General features: G+C 39.6%; 1 protein-coding gene across 1 annotated transcript in view; it reads left to right on the top strand.

Annotated features, from left to right (window-relative positions):
- The window catches only part of LOC115019125 (roundabout homolog 2-like), an 87,539-nt gene that overhangs the window by 32,528 nt on the left and 42,975 nt on the right, over window positions 1-12,036 (top strand).

The following is a 12,036-nucleotide window of genomic DNA, read 5'->3' as shown; positions in this document are numbered from 1 at the left end:
AAGCATGCTCTGAAAGAAGATTCTCGCACTTACAGGATAAATCACAGCCTTCTGAACATTTTGAAGGGAATGTGGAGTCCACTCACCTCTACACTGTAATATTTTTAGCATTTGGTTGAGCTAGAAGTGGTGCAGCAGAGTGACACAGGAGTGAAGGCTCCCTTAGGATTCAGTCCATTAAGCCAATGGGGGCAGAGATGTGATTCCAGATATTGGAAACTTTAAAGCTCTACAGTCATCTATCATGCTGAACCCCAGCAAATCCATGAATAGTTTGTGCCTGACTTTTACTGATAAAATGTCCTCAATTTGCAAAAGGACACTTCACACACTGTCACCTCAGTTAAAGCATGAGGTTTAAGTGTCAACAGTTGAAGCTGCATTGCGCTACCAGTCGTGTTATGAGAAACATGCATGACACGATTGGAATCAGTGCAAACCGACGTGGCTAATGCCAAATATTAATAGACATGTTACATTTATAAAAAACGTAGACTCTTTGATTTGGCTCCTCGCAAATGTCCCTTCTCCACAGCTAAATATGATGTCTTTTAATTCCTAGTTTTTTTGTCAGTTGCTGAAAATAGTAAAATGATCATTGATATAGGCTGCTTAAATATAATCACGCGATGGCGGGGACCGTATGATGATATGTTTATTTTTTAAAAGCCAAAAAGTGGGATAGCAAAATGATTACTTTGCTCCTAATTGAATAATGGGGAAACTTTTGCTCCACTTGCTTCATCGCTCAGGTGCCTATGCTACAGGATATGTGTTTATCATGTACATTTGCTACCTCATAGTGTGACATTCATGTTTCCAGACTCAGACTATCTAACTAATCTTGTTTCTGCAGACAGCTGCAGGTAACTACTGTAAACCCTTTGCTATTTAACATTGGCAAACAAATTGACAGTCACTAATACCAAACCCTTTTACACTTACATTTATTTACGTAATTTACTATCTATTAGAAACCTTTATTGTTGAAAAATGAGATTGTGATAATTGTGTTTGGGCCTATATGGCTGTTATCTAAGTCATCAAAAAACACTTTTGAAACATATTTAACAAGGAGAAGTTATGATGCTATAAATGCTAACATCAGCGTTATACCATGCTCACAGTGACAATATTAACATGTTGATGTGTACGGGTATGTTTACCATGATCAACATCTTAGTTTTGTTTGCATGCTAACATTTGGTAATTAGCACAAACACGAACAGGTACAAGTGAGTCTGATGGGAATTTCAATAAAATGTCATGAATCAAAGGGTTGGGGGAAATCATTTAAACTTTGACCTGATGATGGCACAAGATGAACCACATTATGTTTGAGATGGACATCAATGATGCAACACATTACATGACAGTCTATCCCATAGACGTTGAGACATTTTACTAAACACCAAAAATCACCAGAGTGAATGAGGGGGATGTGAGTGTCACACATTGTGTGAGAGGCAGGGTTCACTCTGGACAGGTCGTCCATCTTTCACAGGGCTATCACACGTACAAACACATTCACACCTACTGGCGATTTTCCACTTTCCAGTTCACCTAACCTGCATGACTTTGGACTGTAGAAAGAAAGCAGAGCACCCAGAGGAGACCTTCACAGATACAGGGAGAACATGCAGGACCTTCTTGCTGTTTGATGACAGTGTTTTCCACTTAGTGTTTGTGCTGCCCCAATAGTCTTAATCTTCAATGTACTTGGACATACAATACAGAAATAATTTAAATGTTGCTTTAGATTCAGAGAGAGTTTGCGGGGGGTGGGGGGGAAGCAGGGATGCACGATGACCTCAGCACATCATTGGTGTCAGCAGATAAAGGAAACTACTTTAACCGAAGATGAAGTAGTTCTCTTATTATGCCCAGTAAATGTGTACATTTTGAAAAGCATTGTATTTTATGTCGACATCTGCGAGTGGACCGCCACGATAACAGCGGACGTAGTATTTGTTAATTCCATTACAGGAGATATTTGATGATTTCTGCACTTAGGTGGAACTAAATATGTATCGGTATTGGCAATCAGCCAAAATGAGTCGGAAATATCAGCATATCAAATATTGACAAAAATCCAATATTGTGCATCCCTAGAAAAAAAGCATTGTGATGTGTGGGGGCTCAAGACTGGCAGTCTGAAGGATGATTCCTCTGCTTCTGTGTGGATTAGGCTGTCTACTGAAAACACTTTGAATGCAGCTGTATTTACTTTCCGCACATTACTGCTGCCAGGAAAAGGGAAATGCTGAAATGCACGTACATTTTTTACATGTTAATATTCACCCCGAAAAATTATTATTACTATTAAATGATTGATATTTTTATACAAAAGGAAAGCAGAAGTTGTATTCAGAAGTAGATTTTTGACTGTACTGTATTTATTCCACAGCTCTGATTCACAGTATGTTATGCTATAGTCAGTGCCATCATGAAAACAGCAACCAGGTAGACTCCACACTTACTGTAAGCCAAGTAATAATTTGCCGTGGGACTGGATGCTCCAGTGGGTGTGTTGTTCCACGGTGTCTCATCAATTACATTCCCTGAGAGAAAACACCCTGCTGTTTTCTGTTTATTCGGTTGCCGGGGTTAATGGTGCTTTTCTCAAATGCCTCTGCCAGCCAGTAATTGGAGCAACTTAACAATAAGTGCAGTCTTTGTAGTGTAGAGAGCAAAGGCTGAATACAACTTTATTAAATATGAAAAGCCAACTTCTATTGATTGACCCTTTCTTCATTCCTCCATTTCTTCAGAGCGTCTCGGTTTTTGTACTTCACATTTAAAAACACCGCCGACCATCTTATAATGAGCAGAAAACATCCTCTCATTGTTGTCCTTTTTAATATGGATTTGAAAGCATCTGGGTGCTTACCTAGTAGATTCAAAGATTTAATAATTAGCAGAGAAAGGAAAATAACCTTTTAATTTGTTTTCGCATATCTAGAACTTTCTGTTTTTTAAAAGCCAATTAAATAAATGGCCTGAATCATTTAGGCGTTTCGCTCCCTGCACATACAAAGTAAGATTGTTGAAGGGTTATTCAATGTCATCCCATTTCAGAATCGCAGAATTCCTTTAAATGTCAGTATAATGCCTACTTGGTGGCATGAAATTAACTCAAGCTAACTACAGGACCCCCTGTAGCATTATTCTGTTAAATAGTTTCAAGTTAATGAGTAATCTTTGAATTTCGATAGTGAGTTAAAAAGCGGACAGGCTGTGGAAGCCAACTTGGTATTTTGTCTGTTTGCATGCTGTGGGAGTGTTGGTTGGTTTTCTTTATCCAGAAGATTAAAACAGGATTGTCAGTTTCCTTACGCCTTGTACCGAGGGAATATGTATTGGCGTGCATGCATGCGCTTGCATCTGTCAGTCATTTATTACATGTCTTACACTTCTGACCTTTCTTCTCTCTGATACGTAACACAGATGTTTCCTTGTCTCTTTTTTCCTCTCTCGTTCATCTGACTACAGACTGGAATTGGGTTTGGCACATGGCGTAGTATGCAGATCAGACAGTAAAGGCAGTGCAGACTGGCTCCAGTGTGTCAGCAACAGAGAAGTGCAGCACTTTGCACAGCAGAGTCAGCCTCTCACTCATTTTTACCATGATTTAAAGGATTATCACATTGCCTGCAAAGAAAAAAGAAAACTATCCCTGTGTTGTGCTCTGTATTTCATCTGGGGCAGCTCTCTGTGATGAGTGCTGGCATATAAATTAGAACTCTGATTGACAGGTTATCAAAGCATCACCGAATATGACTTGATCCTGATCAAATCAGATGAATCATTGGGCTAGAAAATCAAAAGGGTTAGATCATTTTTATACAGCAAACATCTGAGCAAACTGTGTTGATACACACAATATGTGCGTTTGCTTGAAGAGTCTTAAATAAACCCATTATAAAGAGGGGAAGAAAGAGACAAAGAAAAGCAGCTGATACATCACAGCAATAGTTTATTTATACAGTAGCAACAGCTCAGTTGAGCACTGACAGTGTACTGGTACAGATGTACCAGACATAGTAGTTCACCATTTAGACATACCAGTTCCATAAAATATAGCACAAATGTTTAGGAAAAACAGTTTGTCATTGCATGAACTATTACTATATAACTATTATTATTATTAAAAAAATATTGTCGGCTCATTTTGTCTGTCTGTTTGTCAGCAGGGAGCAGATCAGAATCACAGGGCAGATACACACATCATGTTACACTTTCCTAACCTTGTGATATAGGGAATTTGTGTTGCATTCATGTGTTGTAGTCATGTCCTGACTGGGAAAATCACACACCCTCAAGTCTGAACAAGAACTCAGACATACAGTCATATCAACGTGTTGTTTAGGATATGGGACCATCTGAGAAGCTTGTGAATGCACCAATGGGCTTGGTGGAGCTCTCCGCTCTTAGAATGCCATTCTAGTTTGTATTGTTTATATTTTCCATAAAAAATACCAGTATCTCTCATCTGTAGTTTTGCTTTATTGTTGCCTTCCATCGCTGGTTCCAACAAAAACAAAGTGTAATATTATTATTGTTATTATCATATTTTCAATGAATCAATTTGCTTTCTCAGTTTTTGTCAGCCACCCCAGTTTTGGTGTGAGATTGCAGCAGAGTAGGTCACACTTATTCAAAAGGCTTGTATGATGCAACAAAAAGACTGTGCTGTTTGGAGCTGCTCTCCAGGACCCGCAGATTCACAGCTTATCGTGTCTAAAAGTGAGAGTCAGGCCAGTCTGCTGCCTTTAGCCCACTTGGCAGCCTGGTGGCTATTGCTCATCTGTCCTCAAGCCAGTGTGAGCACGTCACCGATCTGGACCAGGATTAAAGGACCTAATACTAACAGCTGTGCTGAGATTAGCCATGTCAGTATTTACAGTTATTTTGTCAACCACCGCACCGGACACTCTGCTCAAATAACAAAATGCTATATTTGAATTCCTGTTTTTTTTTGTTTGTTTTTATTAAATTGGACCTCAGCATTAGATTCACTCCAAAGCATTGCATATGTGTTTTTCTCTTTAGTGAGAGATTGATGCAGAGATGCAGTGTGGTGGCTTTAGACAGGGTAGATTGTTATGAAGGAGAATGATGGTTGGGACTGATATCTAAGTATGTGGATAAACAGAGTTGGAAGAAGCCTCCTCCTTTATTTCACAAAATATCCTATAAAAGGGATGAATGGATGAAAAAATAGAGAGGACGTCTGACAGAGGATGAAGGGATAGATGATTAACTTGAAGCGTGAATTTATGCGGCATAAAGATGTTGATGGATTGAGCAGTTTTATCTTCTGTGTGTGTGTGTGTGTGTGTGTGTGTGTGTGTGTGTGTGTGTGTGTGTGTGTGTGTGTGTGACAGAGAGAAAGAGATGTCGTGTGCGATTGTGTTTGCACACGTACCTCCCTCTGTGTGTGTCAGTGTGTACCTTCACCGGCGAGTGCATGAATATGCATGTGTGTGTTCACACGGGGAACGACGTGCTCTCTCAGCGGAGACTGATCACCCCATGATGGGCGATCGCTGGAAGATCGGACTGATTTTCCATACCTATCCGTCATATGGAAATGTCATATATAAAAAAATGATGCCATTTTCTGAAGTGGCACCAGAGTCTTTCTTCTGATGGATAGGGATTTTTTTTATCTGCTTAGACTCTTTCTGTGATGGAAGAGGTAGAAAGAGAAACTGGGAAGGTGTTGTAGAGCAGCAGGTCAGCGGCAGCCACCGACAGCTGCTCCCTATGTATGTACAGGAGCTGTGCTGGGTGACCCTGGGTTTACCAGGGGGTGTGCATAGATGTGATTATCAGAGATTTGGGGTGAATAATCTTCTAAGCTGCTCAGTGGAGCATTGGTGATGGGGGCTGGGGTAGAGATGTGAGGAGCTTATATGGTTACTGAAACATTTCATGAGAACCGATACTTAGTACCACGTTGATTGCCAAAATTTGAAAAAGAGACGGTACTCCTTTTTAACGGTATATGTCAGGGCTCGAGTCAAGACTAACATTGTCCCGGGGACGATAGAAAATGTGTTTGGGATGCAGTGAACTCACGGTCATCGAGTTATTCTGTTATTCATCTAAATTAAGATTGACCTGTAGTACAATCTTTCCACATCATCGACAACTGACCATTGTGACAAGAAAGTGCAGAAATGTTAACGTTTCTTGTAAAATGTCCGAAGAAGTACATTACTCGGTCAAAACTAAATTCAAGGGGTCCCTGACAAGATCTTTGTTAAAAAAAACGAATCTCAAACAACCTATCATTATCAGGTTTTTAAACTCTTGCATATCAGTGTCCTTAAAATTCAAGTATTGGTCATGTTTTTATTGACTCTTCCTGATACCAGTCTATGTCAGACCTGTGTGTAACATGGTAGATGGGCCCGGGGGGTGGGGAATTATGTATTATTTGCATATGAATAGTGTCACCTGCAGGTCACATGCACCTTGTGTACTACACTCACATTTGATCATTTTGGTTAATTTTCTCATTTAGAGATCAAAGGTCAAATCAGTGCAAACAAAGCGTACCATATATTATCAGATGACGTGGTAGCATGAAATTAGCATATTAATTAGTTTTCTTTTGTGCCGAATGCCAGCAGTGGTGGGGGTGCAGGGCCCTGCTTCATAGCTCCAAGCATTTATTCAAATGCATTCACACATATCTATATACTATCCAAACATGCACATATTGTGGGCCATCTGTATGTACCCATATGAAGAAGGGTATAACCAGAATGTTGTGGCAAACACAGCTTAGTAGCACCATCTCTGGTGGCCATCATGAGTTGTGTTTGATTGTGCAGGATGGTGCAGATGCACAAATTATCACTGACATTTCTTTGCTTTCTCTAACATCACTTTCCTGCATTAGAGCCCACAAAAGTCAAGGCAATGGGAAAATATGATATATCCTATAGAGAATTATAGGAAATGTGTAGAAAAAAAGGTTGAACCTTTTTAACCTCTAAAGTTCTGCGCGAGAACACATTTAGCTCTTTTTAATCCACATCATTTTATTGTGATGATGAAGATGACGATGTCTGTGAAACACAGCAGCGTGCATAATTTCAGTTAGCGAAGACGAGCGCATACAAGAAAGCTCCCTCTCTCTGGGTGACCGCTGCTTTAGTGAAACAAGGCGGATAAAAGGCTAGATTCTGATCCCTGACTCATTTTCCAGCTCATGCTGTGCATCTCCACAATATTGCTGTGAGGGTCTACGATATCCATGGTCTTGGAAGAGAAATAATATGATTGTGTTTTTCTATATTTTGCTTTCTTACATTTTTTTTTCTCTCCTTATTCTTCATAGCCATCCAATAAGAACCAGAACATTGTCCAGGTTTATGAACACGGCTCATATGTGCCTCCCAGATTCACAGTCAGATTTGGGAAAGATTCCTTTAAATACTCCAGAAGATAAAAGACAGAATGTTACACTAATAAGGATTTCAGCATCTTTAAATGCAAAATCATGAACTAAGGTCATGTGAAAATGTTTGCATAGCGCCATGCACACAAATATGCATCTGGGTTTACAGTTGTAAGTAGATGAGATAGTTGGGGGAGCAGGCAGATCTACAAAGGTTAGTCTGAGAGGAATGTGTTCTTGTGAAGAAATGCATGGAGACAGGAGTAATTAATTATAGATGTGGAAATGTGGTCTGAGGGAATGCTGTTTCTTTAACTAGAGGCATGGCAAGTGAGCGATGAGGAAATGGAGATATGGTGGAAAGAGGGGGGAAGGGAGAACCCTCCTCCTATACCATCCACAACTTCAATTTACATTACATGACAGGAGAATGGAGGTTAATTAAACATGACAATGGTAGGGCGTTTATTGTTAACCCTTCATGGTGGTTGACTGGCTCCTAACTCAAAGGCCAAAGAATGCATAGCAAATATGTTTTAGTTCACCCCAAAGTGTAAATTCACATTTTAATATATCATGGAAAGAGGGTAAGATATGCATAAAATGGGACCTATGGTTTTGTGTGACACACATTTGGTTGAAAGGGAAACAAGAAAAATGATTTGCATGTTTAAGACCAAAGATAACAATAATCTTTGTAAAAGAAACATTAAATTCTGTCTCTGTTAGCTATAGTCATCCCGTTTATAGAAGCTACCTTGCATTTAAAATAAAATGTTATGTTGCCAGAGGCGAGCCCACTTTTCACTCCGCATCTATTTCCAACCTTCATATTGACGCTAATTGTACTCGACACTAATGATGCCAAAAAAGCAAAAGTAAAGCGGTGCTAGGTTTTCTAGCCGCCTGCTTATAATTTTGGAGACTGCCAACTTTGGTGATCATGGAACTCCTGATCTCATGCTGTCTGGGAGATTAGACTTCATGCCGGGTTTTAAAAATGTAAATGAACTCGGGTCATATTTGGTCCATAGGTGGTACCGATTGATAAATATGTGTGAATAAAATAAGAGACATTTTTAATCAGACTAACACTCAAGCACTGGCCAGTAATGTAAATTAGAGTTGGGAATTATATCCTACAACTAATGAGTTATTATAATGAGACTTAAATCACTGTAAGGATTCAATTTACCCTGCATTCCAAACCAATATTGATTTACCTGTGGAGCCCTTGTGTTTTTCTCCATAAGCGTATTGTCTGGACATCATACCCCAAATACGTGCCAACAATTGAAATGTTGGGTGTCATATCCTTTCTGTGAAAATGGGCCGTGATGTACTCTTGTTGTGTCCTGCTGTTGGTAAGGCAGGATTATAATAGGTAATGAACGTCTGTGCTGGGCTCATAGCCTCGAGGGACATCGTGTAAACACTCCCCATCGCCCCGTTGATCGCAGCCCTGACTGATTACTGATGACTTTTTCAGGGCACAGACAAGTTGTTTATTTATAAAATAAAATAAAATCCCCAGTGTAAACAGCCCTCTCCACTCTAGATTTATCCTCCCCCCGGATTTTGTGTCGGCATATCTGTCTTGCTTTCTGTGTCTGTCTCTTGAGCAGCGATGATATGTTGTGGTCATCAGCAAAGTTTGTGATATAAGAACAGGGCAGCTGTTTTTTTTTGGTTTATGCATGTGTGTGTGTGTGTGTGTGTGTGTGTGTGTGTGTGTGTGTGTGTGTGTGTGTGTGTGTGTGTGTGTGTGTGTGTGTGTGTGTGTGTGTGTGTGTGTGTGTGTGTGTTTATGCGTCAGTGTGCATTTTATGCATGTGACAGATATGGGACATCCTTGACTGCCGTTGAGAAAGTGACACACCCCTACAGGCTATTGTGCTCAAAAAGAATCTTCAGCAAACTCCAAACCACAATTTAGCAGACCACTGTCATAAGAAATAACTTAGCTGTTGTAATGCATTGTCAGACACTGGATCACTAACTGGGTGAAGCTTTACAATAGTATTATTGTTAGTTTTGAGTCACAATACTTGACAAGAGGCTAATATAAAATATAGAAATATAAGTACACCTATATAAAACAATACCACCTGGTTGCTGTTTTAAACCTGCTATGTGGCGAGCTTTGTCCACATGCAGCACATAAATTCTTTATTGCATCTGTGATTCCCGAATGGAAATGCAGCCATCTGTTACACGCAACAACTCGCAAGGTGTTAGTGTCTTCATCTTTCCTCATATAAAATTCTGTTTCTTTTTGCCTGTGCAGTGTTGCTTCACAGTACTACCACAACAGTTTTCTTTTGGGTGGGGTTATATATATTCCCCTGCCGGAACACCAGCCTGCTTACACAGGCACACTCACACAAAGACACACACAAGCATGCAAATAAGCAGATCGCTAAAAACATAAACAAAATGCTGCATGGGTTAATTAGGGCATAGGTTTGTCACCATCTGTCTGTCACACCTTGTTTGTTTACCATTTTTATTATAGAGTGACTGCATGTCTATTTCAATTAATTATTGCTCTTAATTGACTCAATTAGTGCTAAAGTAAGAGGTCAAAAATGATTAAAAATGGAACTCATCAACTAATCGCATCAGAGTTTGCATCTCCTGTTTCTTTCACAAATGCATGAACTACATGGATACACATGGAACATACTATATCATTATGACTTTGCTTTATGTAGTTTACTTTTAATGCCAATACATTGATACTATTTCAATGGATTCTAATGGCCACTGACATTTCTGTGAGGCGGTCATGTATATATAGCACATTGTAGGAAGAAATTATAATCGGGATGCAATTTCCTATGAACCATGTTAGAAACCTGCTTGTTGTTGATGTGAACCCAAACAGTCTCACTTGAGCTGCTCGCTAATTAAAATGAATTAAAATAAAACACGACTAAGAGTCTACAGCAATGCTTGTCACTCTGTAATGCTGCACTTACGCACAGTGAGGCTTTATGTCAGATGCTAACAAACCTTAGTTAAGCGTATTAGCATGCTAACATGTGCTCATTAGCACTAAACACAGAATGCTGCTGAGCATGATGGGAATGTAGTTTCAGTATTTGGTAATACACCAAAGAATTGGACAAATTAACATTTCAACCAGGTGTTGTGCAGTTATTGCAATTCAGGAGGATATGAATGAGTGTACCAAATGTAAAGATAATCCATTTTATAGTTGGCATTACGTGTCAATAAAAAAGAAAATATATCTCATGGTAACAATAGAGGAAAAGTACCAAAGTCAGTAGGATTCCTCCACAATTTATCTCCTACCTATCTCCTATCTCCAACCTATTCTCTGGCCATTGTAGATCAAACAGTTAACAGTAAGTTATTTAGCCGTACACATTGGTGATGAAATCAAATAGGTACGTATATCCGGATCCACTGTGTTGGGTCATTGATCAACTTAGCGTGGCCTTGGGGATGACTCGATGCCGGTTCTGGTTTATGGCCGTGTGGCGTCACAACACTCAGCAACTCTGACTTGCATCCTTGAAGAGAGACACTGCAGTAAATGTATGCAAGCTTATGGATACACGAGACATTAAGTGTACCAGACAAGATAATAAATGCGTTGTCTGATAAATGTGTTGCAATGTTTCGAAACATCACCCACTGTATGGGAATAAACAGGCTGCTATAAATCCATGTATTTGTCACATATTGATAGTCCTCATTTGAAGGATTCGGGGAGCTTTCGTGCTCAGCGACATGCTTTAAGTAGGATTTCCATGGATCTGCTGGTGAAATGGTGAAATGAAATTCAGTTGCAGAGTGCTACTGAAGAGGGTCTCAAGAAATCAGGATGCTTCGATGGAATATCTAAAAATGTACAATAGCCACACAACCCCTCCTTTCTCTTATTAATCATATAATGAGTCCCTGTATAGTTATTTGTATTCAGATACTTCCACCTTGTCACATTATTTTACCACCCATTGTGCCATGAAATGAAGCTCATTTACAAATCATTCTTCTTCTGATTTGATAAATGAAACTGGTAAAAGAGTGAGCCTCCTGAATGGCTTGTTTGAATAATTGAGCAGTACTCAATCAGACAACATTAGGCAGTAGAGGCGGCCCTGTCATCTGAAATAATTACCACCCACCAACAGAATACACATGGGTGCTGCCTCCGCAGGGGCTCCACATTTGAGAGCCTACAGCTCACATGCATTGATAAACACCAGCCACAGAAACCTGCAGTGGAAAGGAGACACCCACAGCAGTATTGGGGGTGTGGGATAGCTGTCACTGCAGAGGGGTAATGCATACTGTCGGGAGTGAATAAACTGCAACAACAGAAGCGACAGTATTTATGTATTTGGACAAAGTCCCCACCCCCATACCCTTTCAAATTTGCAGTAGCCTATTACCAAGCGATTGTAAATAATTACTTAGTCACTTCCAATTTATTTAGACATGATTTATTATGTACACCATCAATCATAAAATAAATGAAAAGTCCATTTTTTCGGGGGGTGATGTGCAAATTGGAAATATCCCTGAAATTGAAATAATAATCAAAACTAACAGGAGAAATGAACAATTTGAGGACTTTTTGATCAAATGTC

Source organism: Cottoperca gobio, chromosome 14 (genome assembly GCF_900634415.1).
Source record: "Cottoperca gobio chromosome 14, fCotGob3.1, whole genome shotgun sequence".
Classification (NCBI taxonomy): domain Eukaryota; kingdom Metazoa; phylum Chordata; class Actinopteri; order Perciformes; family Bovichtidae; genus Cottoperca; species Cottoperca gobio.
The sequence above is the reverse complement of the archived record's forward strand: the minus strand, read 5'-3'. Positions and strand labels throughout refer to the sequence as shown.